Source organism: Dendrobates tinctorius, unplaced genomic scaffold, assembly GCF_039654945.1.
Source record: "Dendrobates tinctorius isolate UK_male_01 unplaced genomic scaffold, ASM3965494v1 ptg000334l, whole genome shotgun sequence".
Lineage (NCBI taxonomy): Eukaryota > Metazoa > Chordata > Amphibia > Anura > Dendrobatidae > Dendrobates > Dendrobates tinctorius.
In genome coordinates this window covers 2,294,534-2,314,545 of record NW_027362000.1, presented here as the reverse complement: position 1 = coordinate 2,314,545, position 20,012 = coordinate 2,294,534, and positions in this window count along the sequence as shown.

Genomic DNA, 20,012 nt, shown 5'->3' with positions numbered 1-20,012 from the left:
CATATCCTCCATCCCATAGACCCTTGCCCATATACCATCATACATATCCACCATCCCATAATCCAGTGCCCATATACCCATCATACATATCCACCATCCTATAGTCTCGTGCCCATATACCCATCATACATATCCTCCATCCCATAGACCCTTGCCCATATACCATCATACATATCCTTGATCCCATAGTTCAGTGCCCATATATATGTATGATCCCATAGTCCAGTGCGCATATATCCATCATATCCTCCATCCCATAGTTCAGTGCCCATATATATGTATGATCCCATAGTCCAGTGCCCATATACAAGATTCAAGATTCAAAGAAGCTTTATTGGCAGGACTAAATACACATTAGTTTTGCCAAAGCAGGTGTACAGAATTGAATAGGGATAGGGACTGTAGGGATGTTGGGTAGGGGCTGTAGGAAAGGTGGATGGGGCAGATCCAGGATGGGGCTATAGAAGTCCATGGCATAGGGAAGGTGGATGGGGGCATGGGGGCAGATCCAGGATGAGGCTATAGAAGTCCATGGCATAGGGAAGGTGGATGGGGGATTGGGGCATATCCAGGGTGGGGGCCATAGAAGTCCATGGCATATCATAGTTCTCTTTCTCGCAGTCTATGGCATTCGCTCACATATTGCGCTGCTATCTCCACTGCTCTCTCTTCTTCCCCCAACAGGATATATGTTTTCTCTTCCTCCTTCATGGTGGTGAAATCCAGGAAGAGATGTGAGAGTCTACTGAAGTGAGTGTCCCTCACTGCTGAGTACTTGGAGCAGTGTAGCAGGAAGTGGGTCTCATCCTCCAGGGCCTCCTGGTCACAGTGTTGGCACAGTCTTTCCTCCCTGGGCTCGCAGCTCTGCCTGTGTCGGCCAGATTCGATGGCCAGACTGTGGGCACTGAGTCTATACCGGCTCAGGATCTTGCGGTCTTTGGGGTCTGGGAGTTTCTCCAGGTATGGAGCCAGTCTGTAGTCTCTCTGTAGACTCTGGTACATGGTCAGTTTCTGTGAGCTGATGATGTCGTTCTTCCAGTCACTTACGTACCTCTCCTGACCTTCGTCTACCATCTTCCTGATTCCGGCTTTTGTCAGGTTGTTGTGATTGGTGTTCTGGTCAGGTTGGGTTTGGGTGAGCTGTTCCGAGGGTCCTGGTTTTTCTGTTTCCCCTACATGTGTCAGGGCTTTATGGTGATGGGAGCTTGGATTGCTCCTACGTAGGTGAGCCCGGAATGACAGTGCCCTCTTTAGAACCGTTAGGTGTAGAGGGAATCTGCCCAGCTCGGCCCGGCAAGCACTGTTGGAGGTGCTCCGATGGACTTGGAGAAGTGCTTGCAGAATTCCAGGTGGAATATTTCTGTTGGGCTTGAATCCCACCTTGACCAGTCTGGGTAGGTGTGAGGACCCCAGACTTCGCTGCCATACAGGAGGATTGGGGCGATGATAGAGTCGAAGATTTTTAACCAGACCCTCACTGGTGGCTTTAGATGGTAGTTTCCTTCGGATGGCATAGAAGGTTTTGCATTCCTTGTCTTTCAGGGTCTCTATGGCTTGTTTGAAGCTCCCTGATCGGTGAATCTCTAGGCCCAGGTAGGTATATTTGTCCATTCCTGTAAGGGCGCAGTTGTTGAGGATAAATGAAGGATGCTGGTCTGATTTTCTCTTTCTCTTCTGGAACACCATGATGTTGGTTTTCTTTAGGTTGACCGGTAGAGCCCAGGTGGAGCTGAATTTCTCTAAGATTTTCAGGTTGTCTTGGAGGCCTTTCTCGGTTGGTGACAGAAGCAGCAAGTCATCTGCATACAGCAGGAATTTCACCTGCGTGTCGTGGAGGGTGAGACCTGGTGCAGTGGAAGATTCCAGAGCGGTAGCCAGCTCGTTGATGTAAATGTTGAAGAGCGTTGTTCTTAGGCTGCAGCCTTGTCTGACTCCCCGGCTCTGCTGGAAATAAGCCGTTCTTCTGCCGTTCACACTCACACTGCAGAGGTTCTCGGTGTAGGAGCTTTTGATAACATCATAGGTCTTTCCTCCTATTCCGCTCTCCAGCAGTTTCAGGAATAAGCCTGGGTGCCACACCAAATCAAAGGCCTTTTTAAAGTCCACGAAACAGGCGTATATCTTCCCGTTCTTTGTATTGTGGACGTGGTTCTGAATGAGGCTGTGCAGGGTGTAGATGTGGTCAGTAGTGCGGTGGTTTGGCATGAAGCCTGCTTGGCTCTTGCTGAGGATGTTGTGCTCGGTGAGGAAACTGATATACCCATCATACATATCCTCCATCCCATAGTCCAGTGCCCATATACCCATCATACACATCCTCCATCCCATAGTCCCGTGCCCATATACCCATCATACATATCCTCAATCCCGTGCCCATATACCCATCATACATATTCTCCATCCCATAGTCCCGTTCCCATATACCCATCATACATATCCTCCATCCCATAGTCCCGTACCCATGTACCCATCATACATATCCTCCATCCCATAGACCCTTGCCCATATACCATCATACATATCCTCGATCCCATAGTTCAGTGCCCATATATATGTATGATCCCATTGTCCAGTGCGCATATATCCATCATATCCTCCATCCCATAATCCAGTGCCCATATACCCATCATACACATCCTCCATCCCATAGTCCAGTGCCCATATATATGTATGATAGGTATATGGGCATGGGACTATGGGATGGAGGATATGTATGATGGGAATATGGGCACGGGATTATGGGATTTGCCTCAGTGTTTTAGTATTTTAACTAAGTGTTTGATCATTATTTTACTTCAGTATTTGGTCAGTGGATTACCTCAGTGTTTGGTCAGCATTTTACCTCAGTATTTAATCAGTATTTTACTTCCGTAATTGGTCAGTATTTTACCTCAGTGTTTTAGTGTTTAATCTCAGTGATTGATCAGTATTTTACCTCAGTATTTAATTAGTATCTTACCTCCGTGTTTCATCTATATTTTACCTCAGTATTTGTAAAAGTAAAATGACTCAAAGATGGATGGAAATAAAATCCCGCAGGGTAAGAAAATTAATCAAAAGATTCTAAAATATATGTATTAAAATAAACAAATATGTAAAAAATATATATAAAATATATATATAATAATGATGAATGATCAGGACCACAATGCTTAAGTATTAAAAAATGCCTTTATTAAAATATTGGCACAGCATATAAGTGCATAAAAAAGAAGTAAAATGTACAACCACATTAGCAATATATGTATGGAATACGGAAAAACCAGTCCATAACATAAGGCTTAATTAATGAACCAGGTAATTAATCAAGTGACACAAAAAATATGACCAAATATGTAAAAGCAATATGTGCTCAAGGTGCTAAAGTGCAACTGTGCAAACATGAGATCCCACTAAAAAATGTGCAACATGATCGCAATGAACAGAGTGCAGTGTATAAAAAACTTTATCTATCCCCCTGATGAAGGAGATTTATTTCCGAAACGCGCGTCGGGGCGCGTTTAAATACATTCCACACAGCGTTAATTGGCTTTACAGGAATTAGCACTCACAGATAAGGAATTCCTTACAGAAATTTTGGCCCATCCTCACAAATGATCCTATTTTGGTGAAATACATGAAGGATTATCCATCCATTACATACAGACGGGCTAAAAATCTTAAGGACCTACTTGCACACAGTCACTATAGGAAATCCACTTCTGATAATTTTGGGCCAAGGGGTCCGAAATGGGGATTCTTTCCCTGCAGAGACTGTGCGCATGTGCCAATCTGGAGCGTTGTTCATCTTTCCATTCTGGGGATGGTTCAAAGGAATTCCAAATTACACAGCACATTACTTGTAGTACTGAGGGTGTCATCTACCATGCATCCTGTCCTTGTGGACTTGTCTATATTGGACTTACTTCACGTCAATTACGCATCAGAGTACGTGAACATGTCCGTGACATCATCAAGGCTGGGGATGTTGTGGACATGTGTGGCACCGCCAGGAGTATGGTCGCCACTGTGGCATTGCCTTCCTCCTGGGAGGGTGATGTCATGCTTGGAAGCAAGGAAGGGTCTCTCTAACAGTTAACCATGTCATGCAACACAGTTCCCACTTCAGGCCAGCAGAGGGACCTCTGAACCAGAGTTGGGGGAGGAGTGCGCTCTGAGGGCCAGGAGGAGAAATAGTCAGTTAGTGTGAGGGCAACGAGTGTAGAAGTGTGGAGAGAAGCTGGAGGTTGAGCTGAGGACAGAGAGCTCCCTCCCAGTGATAGCGCATGATCTGGAGCCTGGTCTTCACGGTTGTATGGATACTGAAGGTCCTGCATCAGAAACCAGAGGATTAGGAAGCTGTAAATGCTCTATTCCCAACTAAGACTCGGAGGCACAACAGCGACTGGTGAGCCAAGAGAGATAGAGGGCTACAGCTGTCTGCCATACGAGGTAGTTCTAAGAGAAGATAAGGAGGAACTTCAGTGTAACATAGTAATGGATGTGCCTCAAGCCAGCGCTAGGAAAGAGACTACACAACCCATCTGATAGAGAGATCCCTGAGTTGCTTCCAAGCTAGCCTGCTCCTGTGCCATCTGTAATCAGGACCCTGGACTGCATTTGCCAAGTAAAGGTAAAGAAACTGCACCCTGTTGTGTCCTTGCCTCCTTCCTGCAACATCCTCAGCACTGCTACATCTCTGTGCCAAACACTGCACCCTCTTCCTAAACATTCCGCTACACCGCCCTGGGACCAACAGCCCTACCTGTGGAGGGCTACAACATCATTGCTGCACTACACCATCTGTCCCAGAGGATCTACTTGCAGCGTCGGCTTAACACCTCCCTTGCCGAACACCACAGGTGGCATCACGAATCACTTATAAACTTTATTCCCAACTCAACCCCTTTAACATGGGCGCCCAGGGCCAAGGACCGGATCACCGCTGCTGTGAAAATCCCCTCTGAGACCGGCCCGGTACCGAGTACCCCACAGCCCTGGGAGGGCGACACATTTTGGCGTCACGAACAGAATTACGGAGCGAAGTTCTGGCCTACCCAGATTATGACCAGTCCTTTGTGTTGTATACTGATGCCAGCAATGTGGGACTGGGAGCAGTACTGTCACAGGTACAGAATGGCAAAGAAAGAGTGATCTCCAACGCCAGCAGGAAGCTTCGTCCCACTGAAAGGAACTCTGACAACTACAGTTCCTTCAAGCTGGAGTTCCTCGCCATAGTCTGGGCTGTGACTGAAAGATTCAAGCATTACGTAGCTTAAGCCAAGTTTACCATCTTTAGGACAACAACCCGCTGACTCACCTGGAAACTGCAAAACTAGGTGCACTGGAGCAGCGATGGATGGCCCAGCTGTCTAACTATGAATTTACCATCAAGTACAATGCCAATGCTGATGCGCTGTCTAGAATGCCTAATCTGCCAGATGCAGGAGAAGACCCTGAGGCTCTTGAAGAAATAGAGTTACCTTCCTTCCACCGGCCACTTGCTGCCCAACGTGCTCAAGGAGTGACAAACAGACGGTCTGGCTTGAAAGAGGTCACCCTAAATCCATTGCCCCATCATGACTGGGCAGAAACTCAGGATAATGACCCCGCAGTCCGCCTGGTGAAGGAGCTACTGTCACAAGCTGACTCACGCCCAGAGTCGGATGCTCCTGAAGAAACCCAGCAGTTGTGGAAGGAAAGAGGACGGCTGTTCATTTATGAAGGAAAGCTGTGTCGGAGGAGTATCTATGCCCGCACTCATGAGCTGGTCAGGCAGGAGGTAGTCCCAAAGAGAGAGGCATCAATGGTCTTGGAAGCATACCACAATGGAGCTGGCCACTTCGGATGGAAGAAGTTGGAAGCAATGGTCCGGGAGAGATTCTACTGGGCTGGTATGAGGAAAGCCATTGAAAAGTGGTGCCGAGAGTGTGGACAATGTAACCTGCGCAGAAAGGATCGAAACAGCCAGAGCGCTCCTCTGCAGCCAATAGTGACCAAGCAGCCACTCGAGTTGGTTGCCCTGGACCATGTGAAGTCGGTCCCAAGCCGGTCGGGCTACATCTACAGTCATATGTTAAAGTTTGGGTACCCCTATTAATGTTAACCTTTTTTCTTTATAACAATTTAGGTTTTTGCAACAGCTATTTCAGTTTCAAATATCTAATAACTGATGGACTCAGTTATATTTCAGGATTCAAATGAGGTTTATTGTACTAACAGAAAATGTGCAATCTGCATTTAAACAAAATTTGACCGATGCTAAAGTATGGGCACCCTTATCATTTTCTTGATTTGAACACTCCTAACTACTTTTTACTGACTTCCTGAAGCAGTAAATTGGTTTTGTAACCTCATTGAGCTTTGAACTCCATAGCCAGGTGTATCAAATCATGAGAAAAGGTATTTAAGGAGGCCACTTACAAGTAGTTCTCCTATTTGATTCTCCTATGAAGAGTGGCATCATGGGCTCCTCAAAACAACTCTCAAATGATCTGAAAACAAAGATTATTCAACATAGCTTTTCAGGGGAAGGATACAAAAAGTTGTCTCAGAGATTTAACCTGTCAGTTTCCACTGTGAGGAACATAGTAAGGAAATGGAAGAACACAGGTACAGTTCTTGTTAAGCCCAGAAGTGGGAGGCCAAGAAAAATATCAGAAAGGCAGAGAAGAAGAATGGTGAGAACAGTCAAGGACAATCCACAGACCACCTCCAAAGACCTGCAGCATCATCTTGCTGCAGATGGTGTCACTGTGCATCGGTCAACAATACAGCGCACTTTGCACAAGGAGAAGCTGTATGGGAGAGTGATGCGAAAGAAGCCGTTTCTGCAAGCACGCCACAAACAGAGTCACCTGAGGTCTGCAAAAGCACATTTGGACAAGCCAGTTACATTTTGGAAGAAGGTCCTGTGGACTGATGAAACAAAGATTGAGTTGTTTGGTCATACAAAAAGGCGTTATGCATGGAGGCTAAAAAACACAGCATTCCAAGAAAAACACTTGCTACCCACAGTAAAATTTGGTGGAGGTTCCATCATGCTTTGGGGCTGTGTGGCCAATGCCGGCACCGGGAATCTTGTTAAAGTTGAGGGTCGCATGGATTCAACTCAGTATCAGCAGATTCTTGACAATAATGTGCAAGAATCAGTGACGAAGTTGAAGTTACGCAGGGGATGGATATTTCAGCAAGATAATGATCCAAAACACCGCTCCAAATCTACTCAGGCATTCATGCAGAGGAACAATTACAATGTTCTGGAATGGCCATCCCAGTCCCCAGAATATCATTGAACATCTGTGGGATGATTTGAAGCGGGCTGTCCATGCTCGGTGACCATCAAACTTAACTGAACTGGAATTGTTTTGTAAACAGGAATGGTCACAAATACCTTCATCCAGGATCCAGGAACTCATTAATAGCTACAGGAAGTGACTAGAGGCTGTTATTTTTGCAAAAGGAGGATCTACGAAATATTAATGTCACTTTTATGTTGAGGTGCTCATACTTTTGCATCGGTCAAATTTTGTTTAAATGCAGATTGCACATTTTCTGTTAGTACAATAAACCTCATTTGAATCCAGAAATATAACTGAGTCCATCAGTTATTAGATATATGAAACTGAAATAGCTGTTGCAAAAACCAAAATTGTTATAAAGAAAAAAGGTTAACATTAATAGGGGTGCCCAAACTTTAACATATGACTGTATGCTCTTACCGTCGTGGACCACTACTCAAGATTCCTGGTAGTTGCGCCTGTCAAAGATCAAACAGCCTGGACAGCAGCCAGAGCCTTTCAACAGCACTTCTGTAGACCACATGGATATCCTGAGCGAGTGCTTACAGATCAAGGTCCAGCTTTTGAGGCAGAAGTGTTCCAGGAATTCTGTAACTTGTATGGTTGTAAGAAGATCCGGACAACATCGTACCATCCACAGACCAATAGCATGTGTGAAAAGATGAACCAGGTAGTGATTGACCTACTGAAGACCTTGCCTTTGGAGGAGAGGAATCTGTGGCCAGAAAAGTTGCCAGATCTGGTAGACCTCTACAACCACATTCCTGTGAATTCTACCAACTGCACTCCAGCCTACCTAATGAGAGCGAGGCCTGGTAAACTGCTTATTGATTTGGACATGGGAGTCCTTACACCTGAGGTGATATCACCAGATGTTGATTGGGACACAGAGGGGCAGCAACAGTACCGTAGAGTGCGAGAGTGTGTGGAGAAGAGTCTAGCTCAGGCAAGACAAAAACAAGAAAGGCACTACAATCAGCATGAACCGGCAGTTCCCTTGTCACAAAGAGAACAAGTCCTCAAGAGGAAAAGAAGATTGCATAAATTGGATGACCAATGCGAAGCCGAACGCTACACCATTCTACCCTCAAATTTTGACAATACCAAGGTGTGCCTTATTAGTAAAGACGGAGGAGAAACCTCAGCAGCCGTATCGAGGGATCATTTGAAATTATGCCCTGACCAGTTAAGAGAAAGAAAGGAAGAACAAAATAACATCCAACCCATAGAAGAAGAAAAGGTCAGCACCATTCTTGGAGAATTCCCTGCAAATTCGACTAAAGTAAATGATGCAATAGTGGTGCCAGTGTTGACCTTTCCCCAACTGGTAGCACAGGAAGAAGTGACTCAAGAAAATCCTGAAAATCAGGAAAATCAGGCAGCAGATGCCACACCAGCAGTGGAGCCAGAGAACCCTCACCCTGCCAGTGGTGAATCTGTCATACCCACAGTGAGTAGAACTGGTCCTAGGAAATCTAGTATTCCTGTGCTATGCAGAACCACCAGTAGTGTATCCAGTACATCACACACTACAACAGAAGTTAGCACCAGTCAACCAGTAAGATCCCCAATCACACCAGTGTTACGCAGGTCTACCCATACTACACAAGGTACACCGCCCATCAGATATCGTGAATAGATAAGCAAATGTACATGTTGAAATGTATATATGTAACTGTTTAAGTTTTATGCCTACAGATAATCTGTAAGAGTTTCCTTTGAATTTTCCAGTTATATTTCCATGGACATTTTGGCCACAGGACTGTGTGTGGTCACTACCCTTGTAAATAGTTCACCATTGCCCAGGAATGGACCATGGACATTGATGCTTGGACTTATCATCATAGGACTATTTTTGGAGCTTTTGGTTTTTGTACATTTTTCTTTTTTCAAAATTTTTTACCCTTCATATTGTTTATATGTTATTCATGTTTTCTTTTATCAGCCCAGGAATGCTGATTTGCAGTAGGGGACCCAGGACCATCGGTGAACATAAGGGGGGATCGGGGACCCTATTTCTCTCTCCTATGATGTGCGATCACATCAGAGGAGAGATAAATTTAATTGAAAATCGCGGCTTTTTTTTTTTTTTTCGGTCGCCGTTAGGGTTAATAACGGTGACCGCAAAAAAGGTATGGTATGGTAAAAATGGTATGGTCGCCACAGTGGCATTGCCTTCCTCCAGGGAGGATGATGTCATGTTTAGAAGCAAGGAAGGGTCTCTCTAAGGCCATGTGCACACGATGCAGATTTGCAGCGGTTCCACAGCGGATTTTACCACGCAGAAACGTTGCATATCCGCATTGTGATGTACAGTAGCCTTAAAATTAATGGAAAAAAAAAACGCTGTGCAGACGCTACGGATTTTTCCGCGGGGTTTTCCCGCGGTACAAAATCCGCAGCATGTTACTTCTTTTGTGCGGTTTTCCATCTCCCCTGTCACCAAATCCGCAGGGGGAAAACCGTGATGGAAAACCGCACAAAAACCGCAAGAAAACCGCATGAAAAATGGAAGAAATCCGCAGGAAAAATGCAGGTCATTTGACCTGCGGATTTCTTCCATTCTGCGCGGAAAAATTCGCAGTGCCAAAAAATCCGTCTGCACTCAGCCTAACAGTTAACCATGTCATGCAACACAGTTCCCACTTCAGGCCAGCAGAGGGAGCTCTGAACCAGGATTGGGGGAGGAGTGCTCTCTGGGGGCCAGGAGGCGAAATAGTCAGTTAGTGTGAGGAGGGCAACGAGTGTAGAAGTGTGGAGAGAAGCTGGAGGTTGAGCTGAGGACAGAGAGCTCCCTCCCAGTGATAGCGCATGATCTGGAGCCTGGTCTCCACGGTTGTATGGATACTGAAGGTCCTGCAACAGAAACCAGAGGAATAGGAAGCTGTAAATGCTCTATTCCCAACTAAGACTCGGGGGCACAACAGCGACCGGTGAGCCAAGAGAGATAGAGGGCTACAGCTGTCTGCCATACGAGGTAGTTCTAGGAGAAGATAAGAAGGAGAAACTTCAGTGTTACACAGTGCTGCATGTACCTCAAGCCAGCGCTAGGAAGGAGACCACACAACACATCTGATAGAGAGATTCCTGAGTTGCTTCCAGGCTAGCCTGCTCCTGTGCCATCTGTAACCAGGACCCTGGATTGCGTTTGCCAAGTAAAGGTAAAGAAACTGCACCCTGTTGTGTCCTTGCCTCCTTCATGCAACATCCTCAGCACTGCTACATCTCTGTGCCAAACACTGCACCCTCTTCCTAAACATTCCGCTACACTGCCCTGGGACCAGCAGCCCTACCTGTGGAGGGCTTCAACATCATTGCTGCACTACACCATCTGTCCCAGAGGATCTGTCTGCAGCGTCGGCTTAACACCTCCCTTGCCGAACATCACAGGTGGCATCACAAATCACTTATAAACTTTATTCCCAACTCAACCCCTTTAACATGGGCGCCCAGGGCCATGGACTGGGTCACCGCTGCTGTGACAATCCCCTCTGAGACCGGCCCGGTACCGAGAACCCCACAGCCCTGGGAGGGCGACCCACATGTCTACTTTGAAACCCCTACCTCGGCACTTCAAAAGTGTACATTCATGTGATGCCAAGCTTTTGAGAATTAAATGGATAGATAAGGTTTTTATGGATGGTCGGGGTGGAGACTGGAAGAAATGTCTCCCTCAACTTGAAGCTATGTGGATTATGAGGGTTGATTGTGTACGACCCAAAGGCCTCAATGAGGTCTTGAGCTTTGCTCCATTTTTATAAAACCCGTTTTTGTTTTTTATGTTGTTTTTTTGGTTTTAACTTCTTTTAGGTTTTCTAGGCCATGTGTCCTTTTGTCATGATTTCCTTTGTTCTTCTGATCCTTGGGTGAAGGTATCCACCATGCTGAATATGTATGCCGTTTGAAGAACTCCTGGTCGTGATGAAAGAATGAACATTCTTTATATGCCATTATTGCATCATATGATATTGTTGCTGATTTTGTATTTCTTTGGGGGTGTGGTGGGGGGGGTTTGTCCATCTTTGATAGAGGAGTAATAGGGGTTATTATTGGGGGTTATTATTGTATATCTGTGTCTACGCGCATATTTATGATATTTGATATATTTATATTTATGCTTACTGTTGTGTGTATTGCATAGGCATATACTCTAATTTTTAATTGATTAATTAATTCTATATCCTATGTTTTCATTCTTGGGGTCATATATTTTTATGTATTGATTTGACAGCTATGCTCCCCCTCCCCTCTTTTTGGGTGGGTAACTAACGACCACTACACTTCCCAACAACCCAGTGGATATTCAGTTTCAACTTGTATTTTTGTGTGGGTATCTAGTGACAATTTGTGGCACACTGTGGGGTTAACTTTGTATTGGCTATCAGTATGGACATAGATCCTGTCATGATCCAGGTAGGATCTGACAGAGTAAATGCACAAAGTAACCTTTTTTCCCCTTGGCTGTGTGCCAAGGGTGGTTTTGCCCCCGGTGGCCATTAGGGTCATTGCACTGTGGTGATTTCAGTTGTAGTTCCCCCCCCCCCAGTGGCCATTAGGGTCATTGCAATTTGGTTACCTTAGTTTGCGCACGTAATTATGTATCAGGTGTGATAGCTCTATAAGAGAGTATCAGGTGTGCTAATCACTGTTGGTGATAAAGTATTCATTTGCAAGCAAGCCTGGGTGAAGGATGGAGCTAAAGGAGAGTCACAGGCAGCTCAGTGAGAGTCCGGGAGTGTCAGCTATGGTGTCTGCAAGGAGTGCTGGCATGGCGTGGTGGAGTCGCAGTTATGGTGTCAGCAAGGAGTTTGTGCATGGATTGGTGGAGTGGCAGCTATGGTGTAGAGCTGCACTCAAAATGCTGGACTTGGTTGCTGAGAGCTGGACTCAAGCGTACTGGACTTTTTGGCAGAAAAGCTGGACTCTTTTGCGGGAATCTGGTTCTGGACAGCTGCACGCAGGTGTGGACTCTGTTTGCTCCAAGGCTGCACTATGATGCTGAGAAGGTCCGTTTCTGGACAGCGCACCCAGATGTCAGACACGGTGGAGGAAAAGATGCACGCAGGTGGTGGGCTCTGTTGCTGGGAGCGTAAGCAACAGAGCAAAGCTAAGTGGTGTTCCCCTGTTATGTAATTTTTCCTTATGTGTGTTTAGTGCAGTGGTGGGATTAGTTTCTGCACCGACCAATTCCCTAGCGAGGGTTTAGGTGCAGGGCGAGTCAGGGTTTTGAGGTTCCTGATTGTCGCCCGGTGCGGAACCGGCCTAGGGAACGTTAGGAGTGTAGAGACACTGACTCAGGGGAGTGCAGGAGGTCTCACTTCCCCATTTCCCTATCGCAGGGCCACCATTGTTAATGTTACCCAGGTTTTCCCTATTCCCTTTGTCTTATTGTATTAGTTACCGGCCTGCGGGCGGCGTCACATAGGACAATTACACGTGCCGCGTCCTGTTGTATCAGTTACCGACCTGCTGGTGTGTCACTCAGGACGGGGCACGTGACATATCCTTTAGGTTACATCTTGCGGTGAGCGCTTCCGTGTGCTCGGCTGTTCACTGGTTGCCATGGACAGGCGTCCATCTAGCGCCCCGGGTCCTGCCTCCCGGCTGACGCATAGCTGGTCGGCCGGACCCTGTGACGTAGGACGCCGACTCCTTGACTTCCGGTTTTCGGCGCTAGCGCCTGAGGCGCCGCTACACCGCATTTTGACAAGGGCCCTCACATGGACTATTTAATGGCTGCTTCTTCCCTGCTTTCACATAACCCCCCCGAGGAAGTTGTGTATATTGCACATAGGTACGCACATAGCACTTTATTTCATTGCCCCTTTGGAGTTTATTCCAAGCAGGCATTGCTTTTTTCCATTATATGTGGATAGTATCCTGCATGCTTACTTTGGACTACTCCTTTTATTTGTCTCCAGATATTTTTGTGAGATATATCTCACTTGAGGGGGCATTTTGTTCATCTACTCCATTATTTATAGGGGTTGCGTGGGAGCCACATGACACACATGCGCCTTCTTTTGTACCTTCGCTGGTGGACCCCATTGGGTATATGTATCAATCTAGTGCATTTCATCATTTGCCTTTTACTTATATAGCTCATTTGATGTGAACCTGAGTGTATAATACTTGATGGTGTTACACCTGTTTGTTTCTTCTCTTTTTTGTCATTTTATATGAGCATGAATAAAATTTATTGCACTTACGCTTACTGAGATGTGCCTTATTCTTCCATTTCTTTTGGATCTTCATGGTAATTAGGAAGGGCGGTATATTGTGACCTTTTTTTGGACTCATCTGTAGATATGTAGCTGTCATTGCTGCCTCACCCCAATATTATATTTATCTGGTAGTTTGGAATCTGCCAGCATACATCTTATCATTTCTGTTAGAGTTCTATTTTTCCTTTCTGCTACTCCATTTTGTTCAGGTGTGTACGGACCAGTTTTCTTGTGTTCTATTCCATTCTGTCTTAAGTAGTTTTCTATTTTGTGACCTGTACATTCACCTCCATTATCATCTCTGATAACAATTGGCTTCCTTTGAAATTTGTAACTCGACCTTGTTACATAGTCTACAAGTTTATCAAAAACTTCACTTTTGTTCTTAATTATGTGACTGTGTATCTTGAGTAATCATCTATGAAAGTCACCATGTATCTATTTCCTCCTGATGTAGTCACTTTCATGGGTCCATATATGTCAGTATGCACCAAATCAAGTGGTCTTTTGCTTTTCATCTCACTTTCTTTTGGAATAGTTATTCTTGTGGCTTTAGATTTTATACAATATTCACATCTTACGGTAATTGAGCAATCTGATATCTTTAGATCTTTTGTCAATTCTTTTCTTTGTAGTTCCCTTATTCTGTCAGGGTGTCTGTGTCCTAGACGTCTATGCCACGCGTGAATACAGTTCTTGTGCTCATGTGTACATACCTTCATCTGTTCCTTTGGTGTGTCAAGATGATATAATTGTTCATCTGCCTTGACATTGGTTATCACCTTGTTTCCTGCTAGAATTGCACACTCCTTGTCTTTGAATTTTACAGTGAGTCCATTGGCTGTTAAATGCTTCACAGATAACAATCCGCCTTCCAATTTTGGAACATACAACACATTCAGTACAAGTATCTTTGAATCTTGGCCGAACTTGTTTGAACAGTTTAGCATACTTTGGCCTATACCTTCCATGGTTATTTTGCTTCCATCTGCAAGATAAATGACTTCTTTTTTATCTAAATCAAGATTAGTGAAGAAATTCTTGTCACTTGTCATATGACTCATTGCTCCTGAATCAATAAACCAACCAAGTGATGATTTCTTGTCTGTTACTTTAAATGTGCCATTCCAATTCTCACATGAATTGGAAATTGTGTTTTTCACTTTCTGTGTATGCTTTTTATGTTGTAATTTTTGTTGTTCTGCTTTCCATATGGTACAGTCTTTCTTTAAGTGACCTTTTTTCTTACATCTAAAACATTCTCTTGTCTCTTTATTATAGGGTTTTTTAAATTCTGTAGCTTCAAGAACGTTTCCACTGTCCTTTTCAGTAGAAGAATTATTTGTTTGTTCTTTTCTTCTCTGATATTCATCTATTAGTCTGGTTTTCACAAAATCTAATGTGATGTCCTTTCCAGGTCTTGTCTCTAGTGCATTTATTAAGGCTGTATACGAATCTGGTAAACTGCACAATAATATTGCTGCTACATGACTTTCTTTAATGTCTTCACCAATAGACCTTAGCTGTGATATTACTTCCATCATTAAGAATATGTGCTTCTGCATATCGTCATTTGCACTCAGTCTCATACTGGACAGCTTTCTTAATAGAAATAACTTGTAATTTAAACTGAGTCTTTCATGTAATTTTCTCAAGGCGTCCCACATTTCTTTCACTGTTTATTCATTTCTTATGTGTATTAATTGAGCATCATCCACTAATAAGCTAATGGTGGCTCTCGCTTTTCTATTCTTTCTATCCCATGTCTGATTATCTTCATCAGGTCTATCTGTAGTAATTACTTCCCATATATCATCTTTAGATAACAACATCTCTACTTTGAATTTCCATAACTGATAATTTTCACTGTTCAGCTTAGCTACTGTGAGTTTCAGCTCAGTGCTGCACATCATTTTTATATAATCTTACTTGTTTTATGAAGATATTCTTTCTTCTTGAGTTTCTGTATATCCTGTGTGTGGTGATTCTCTGTAATTATCGCCAGTGTGCGGTCCTCCAGTTCCTGGGTCATAAATTCCTTTGTCCCTCTGTATCTGGATTTTTTTTCAGTCTCCGTTCACTGGGTTTTATCTCCTTCTGTTAACAAAGATTATCTGCTTCTCCGGTGTCTGGATTTATCTCCTGAGTGTCTCTGTTCTGGGTGTCTGGGACTATCTCCTGTTCTGGACCCATTACCTGTAGCACAGTGTATCTTTTGAGAATCCACCGGTACACAGGAGACCTTCACTGAGCAAGTTATCTTCAGTAAACAGTATTTACTTCATATGGGTATACATGAGATAAGAATTCAGAAGCACACAGGCCGTGATGCTGGTATAATACAGTCAAAAACAAAAGTAAAACTAACAACAACAAGAGAGCTTCCCTCCCCACAATACAGCAAACATATAACTTCACACTATCACCATCTGCTGTGAGGCTAGTGTAAAGTCCTCCTTTACATAAACAATAAGTCCATTTCTGTTGCATATCTCTTCAAATGTGACATGGCGTCTGCAATCTATTCCTGCCAAAATTGCGCTCCAGAATTCAATTGGCGCTCCTTCCTTTCTTAGCCCCTCCGTGCACCTAAACAGTAGTTTTCCATCACATATGGGGTATCGGCATACTCAGGACAACTTGCACAACAAATTTTATGGTCCATTTTCTAATCTTACCCTTGTGAAAACAAAAGTTTGGGGCTAAAGCAACATTTTTCAGAGAAAAATTTATTTTTTCATTTTCACGGCTCAAAGTTCTAAAATTATGTGAAGCACCTGGTGGGTCATTGGGCTCACCACATAGCTATATAAGTTCCATGAGATGTGTAGTTTCCAAAATTGGGTCAGTTGTTAGGGATTTCTACTGTTTAGGCAAATCAGGGGTCTCCAAATGTGACATGGCGCCCTCTACCTTTTGTGTTCCAAAAGTCAAATGGCGCTCCATCCCTTCTGAGCATTGCCGTACGCGCAAACAGTAGTTTCCAAAACATATAGGGTATTGACCTACTCAGGAGAAATTGCACAACAAATAGTATGGTCCATTTTCACCTGTTACCATTGTGAAAATGCAAAATTTGGGGCCAAATAGACATTTATATGGTAAAAAGTACATTTTTAATATTTTTCTTTCCTCATTACTTTAATTCCTGTGAAGCACCTGAAGGGTCAATAAACTTCTTGAATGTGGTTTTGAGTGCTTTGAGGGGTGCAGTTTTTATAATGTTGTCACTTTTGGGTTTTTGTTTCTGTCATATAGGCCCCTCAAAGTCACTTCAAATGTGTTGCGATCCTTATAAAAATTGGTTTTGTAAATTTTGTAGGAAAATTGAGAAATCAGTGATCGACTTTTAACCCTCATAACGTCCAACAACAAAAAAGTGTGTTTGAAAAATTATGCAGATGTAGAGTAGACATGTGGGAAATGTTATTTATTAATTAATGTATTTATTGTTGTGTGGTATAACTATCTGATTTAAAGGCATAAAAATTAAAGTATAAAAATTGGGAAATTTTCGTAATTTTTCCCAAAATTCTGATATTTTCACAAAAAAAGACACACTTTAAATTTACCATGATGCACAATATGTCGCAAAAAAACAAGCAAGCAATCTCAGAATCAGTGGGATCCATTGAAGCGTTTCAGAGTTGTTACCACATAAAGTGACATTGTAAAATTTGAAAACTGGCTCGGGGATGAAGGGTTAAACTTATTATACATGCATACATACAGCTTTTTTCTTCTTGCATATGAGAAAAAAGAACAGATGACATACAGATTGTAAAAATGAACACGTTGGCCAAAAACGGCTAATAATGTTATCCAGCATACTGATGAAAAATGCTTTTTTTTTTTACATTTTTTCAATTTAACCCAGTGGAGTACTGAATTTTTACCTGCAGGTGTCATTATTGTGTCACTATTGTTCCTCTGTATCTGGAATTGCTAATTTATGTGTATCCATGGTGCAGGGTCTCAGTGTAAAATCTGCACCAGATCCCCCCACTTATCATGTGGGACTTATTATGCTATAATCAGAATCAAATAACCTCAGCATAAAAAAGTGAGACGAGTGACAAGGCGTGCTTACATCCGCCGATCACCGTGCAATGAGCGGTGACTGCAGCAGCGGCGGCCGCGCCTCTATGACTGAAAGTCGGCGGCTCATGGGAAAAATAAAGTTCCTTTTCTCCTGCTCTTTCAGTAATGTAGCCGGACACCTTTTTTAACCCTATTAAGGCCTGTTTCACACATCCGTTTTTTCCCTTCAGTCAAAATTCGCCAAATTTTTTTAAAAAACGGATCCGCCAAAAAAGGGGCGGATCTGTTTTTTCCCCCATAGACTTACATTATTGGCGGATGTTGACTGACGGTCGTCCGTCCGTCCCACCCGTTTTTTTACGGATCTGCCAAGATTTTAGCGGCTCCTGGGCGGATGAAACGGACCCTGCAACTTTTTTTGCTTTGACGGTCTGCTAATTTCAGCATTAACCCTAAATGCCGCTCCGGGAGCCGATAAAACTCTCTCTCTCTCTTTCTCTCTCCTCACCCGTCGATATCGCGCTCCTAAGCTCCCACGATATATCCTGATCCTCCATCGCGCTCCTCCAGCCCAGCTCCCGCGATATCACGCTCCTCCAGCCCAGCTCCCGCGATATCACGCTCCTCAAGCCCAGCTTCCGCGATATTGCGCTCCACAAGCCCAGCTCCCGCGATATCCCGATTGCGCTACTCCAGCTCCCGCGATGTCCCTCTCCCGGTTGCGCTCCACCTCACGCAATCTGCATGCAATTCGCGACCGCCGCTGTCACTTTAAATTTGGCCGCATCGCTTCTCCCACGGATCCTTCTACGTGCTCCGCTGACATCCGTCCGTCACGGATCTGCTGGTTTCAACCTTTGGCGGATTTCAAGTGACCGCCGATGACGGAGGTATGAAACAGGCCTAACCTGTAGCGACTGACCAGATCTGTGCAGGTACATAGCGTTTGGGGAATTTACAGGTTCCCTTTAACAATCTCAACTTTGTTAAAGGGAAAGTTCAGCCTAAAATGTAGAAACAAGGTTACCCTTTAATATGTTTTTTATTGTCTTCCATGGGTTTTATGAATAAATCTGTATGCAATGAGCTTATCCTAGTGGTGAATGCCAGGAACACAAACATTGTAAATTTGGAGTTTTCTATAAAAAACAATAAGACTAATGAATGTTGTCAATATACGATGTCTAATGAATTAATTTGCATTGTTATTTTAGGATCGTCCACTCAGTTACGTCCGCCCATCTAAAGTGATGTGTTATATTCTTGTATGATGGAAAAGCTTCATTTATGAGTTAAGTGTGAACCCATCTGACGACAAGGCGACCTCTTTATATATGACACTGTCAGACTTACCTCTCCTTGGCTTAGACTTACAAATATGAAGAGAACCCATCACCAGGTGAAAAGTGGGTGGATTTTTTATTCTATGTTATTTCCGCTGCTCCCCTGTACATTTTCTTTTTGGTTTCTTTAAAATCTGCAATACGGTTTCAGAGATATGACTTTTTATCGCTAATTTTTATGGTCTGGATCCTCGGGGGCGGGTCTTTAGGCTGCTTTGCATAAATACTCTGTGAGCCACGCCCACTTATTAAAAACCATAAATATTATCACTAAATAAGAAGGCTCTTATCTCTGGAACCGTATTGCGGATTTTAAAAAAACAAAAACCGTCTTATTCACTGGATCAGCGGGAATAATGTAAGAGCAAATACTGGCCACTTTTCATCTGGTGGCAAGTCCTACTTAAAGGAGTTACCAGGCAATGCTTACTTCTGCATTGGAAGGACATTGCTTTACACACATATCTGCCGGGATGCGTGCACCATTCTTGACTATAAATTTAATGAGAATATTGGGAAGAAATTTGTTGCCTGCCATGTATTGTGGAAATCGAGTATTGAAAAAAAAATATCACATTCAAGAGGATTTTCCAATAAAAGGCTTTCTGCACTTGATCTCTGCTAGTGGATATAAGGTGTATAATGTCAGTGTCAGACAGTGCGTCAGAAGATATCACGTTTGGTAGATTACTTTGCCCATAGAGCTAGGGACAGTGAGGAGGTTGGAGGGGCATCTGGACCTAGGAACCTGGTAGGACAAATAGTGTCTTCTGCTATTTATCAGCAGACAGGTTTCTAGTTGCCAAAAACCGAAAAACATTTTATGATGTATGAGGGACATGTGGTCGGATATAAGGTGTCACGCTCGCACCTTGGCAGGTTGGCGCGAGCTGGGGGGTTGTGGGCCCACTGTGCCACAAACCAGACTACCCTGGAAGGGGCATGACTACGACAGCTACCTCGGTCTTCGCTGGAGCCTCTGATGGTGAGGTCAGGCTTGTGCAGCAGGTAGCCGCCGGGTGCCACTCCAGGGTGGTGTCTGGATGTGGCTGCTGATCCCACTCGGGGACAAGTCACTTAGACAGGTGCGACTGACAGGCAGGCAGGTAGGCACAGCTGGTACC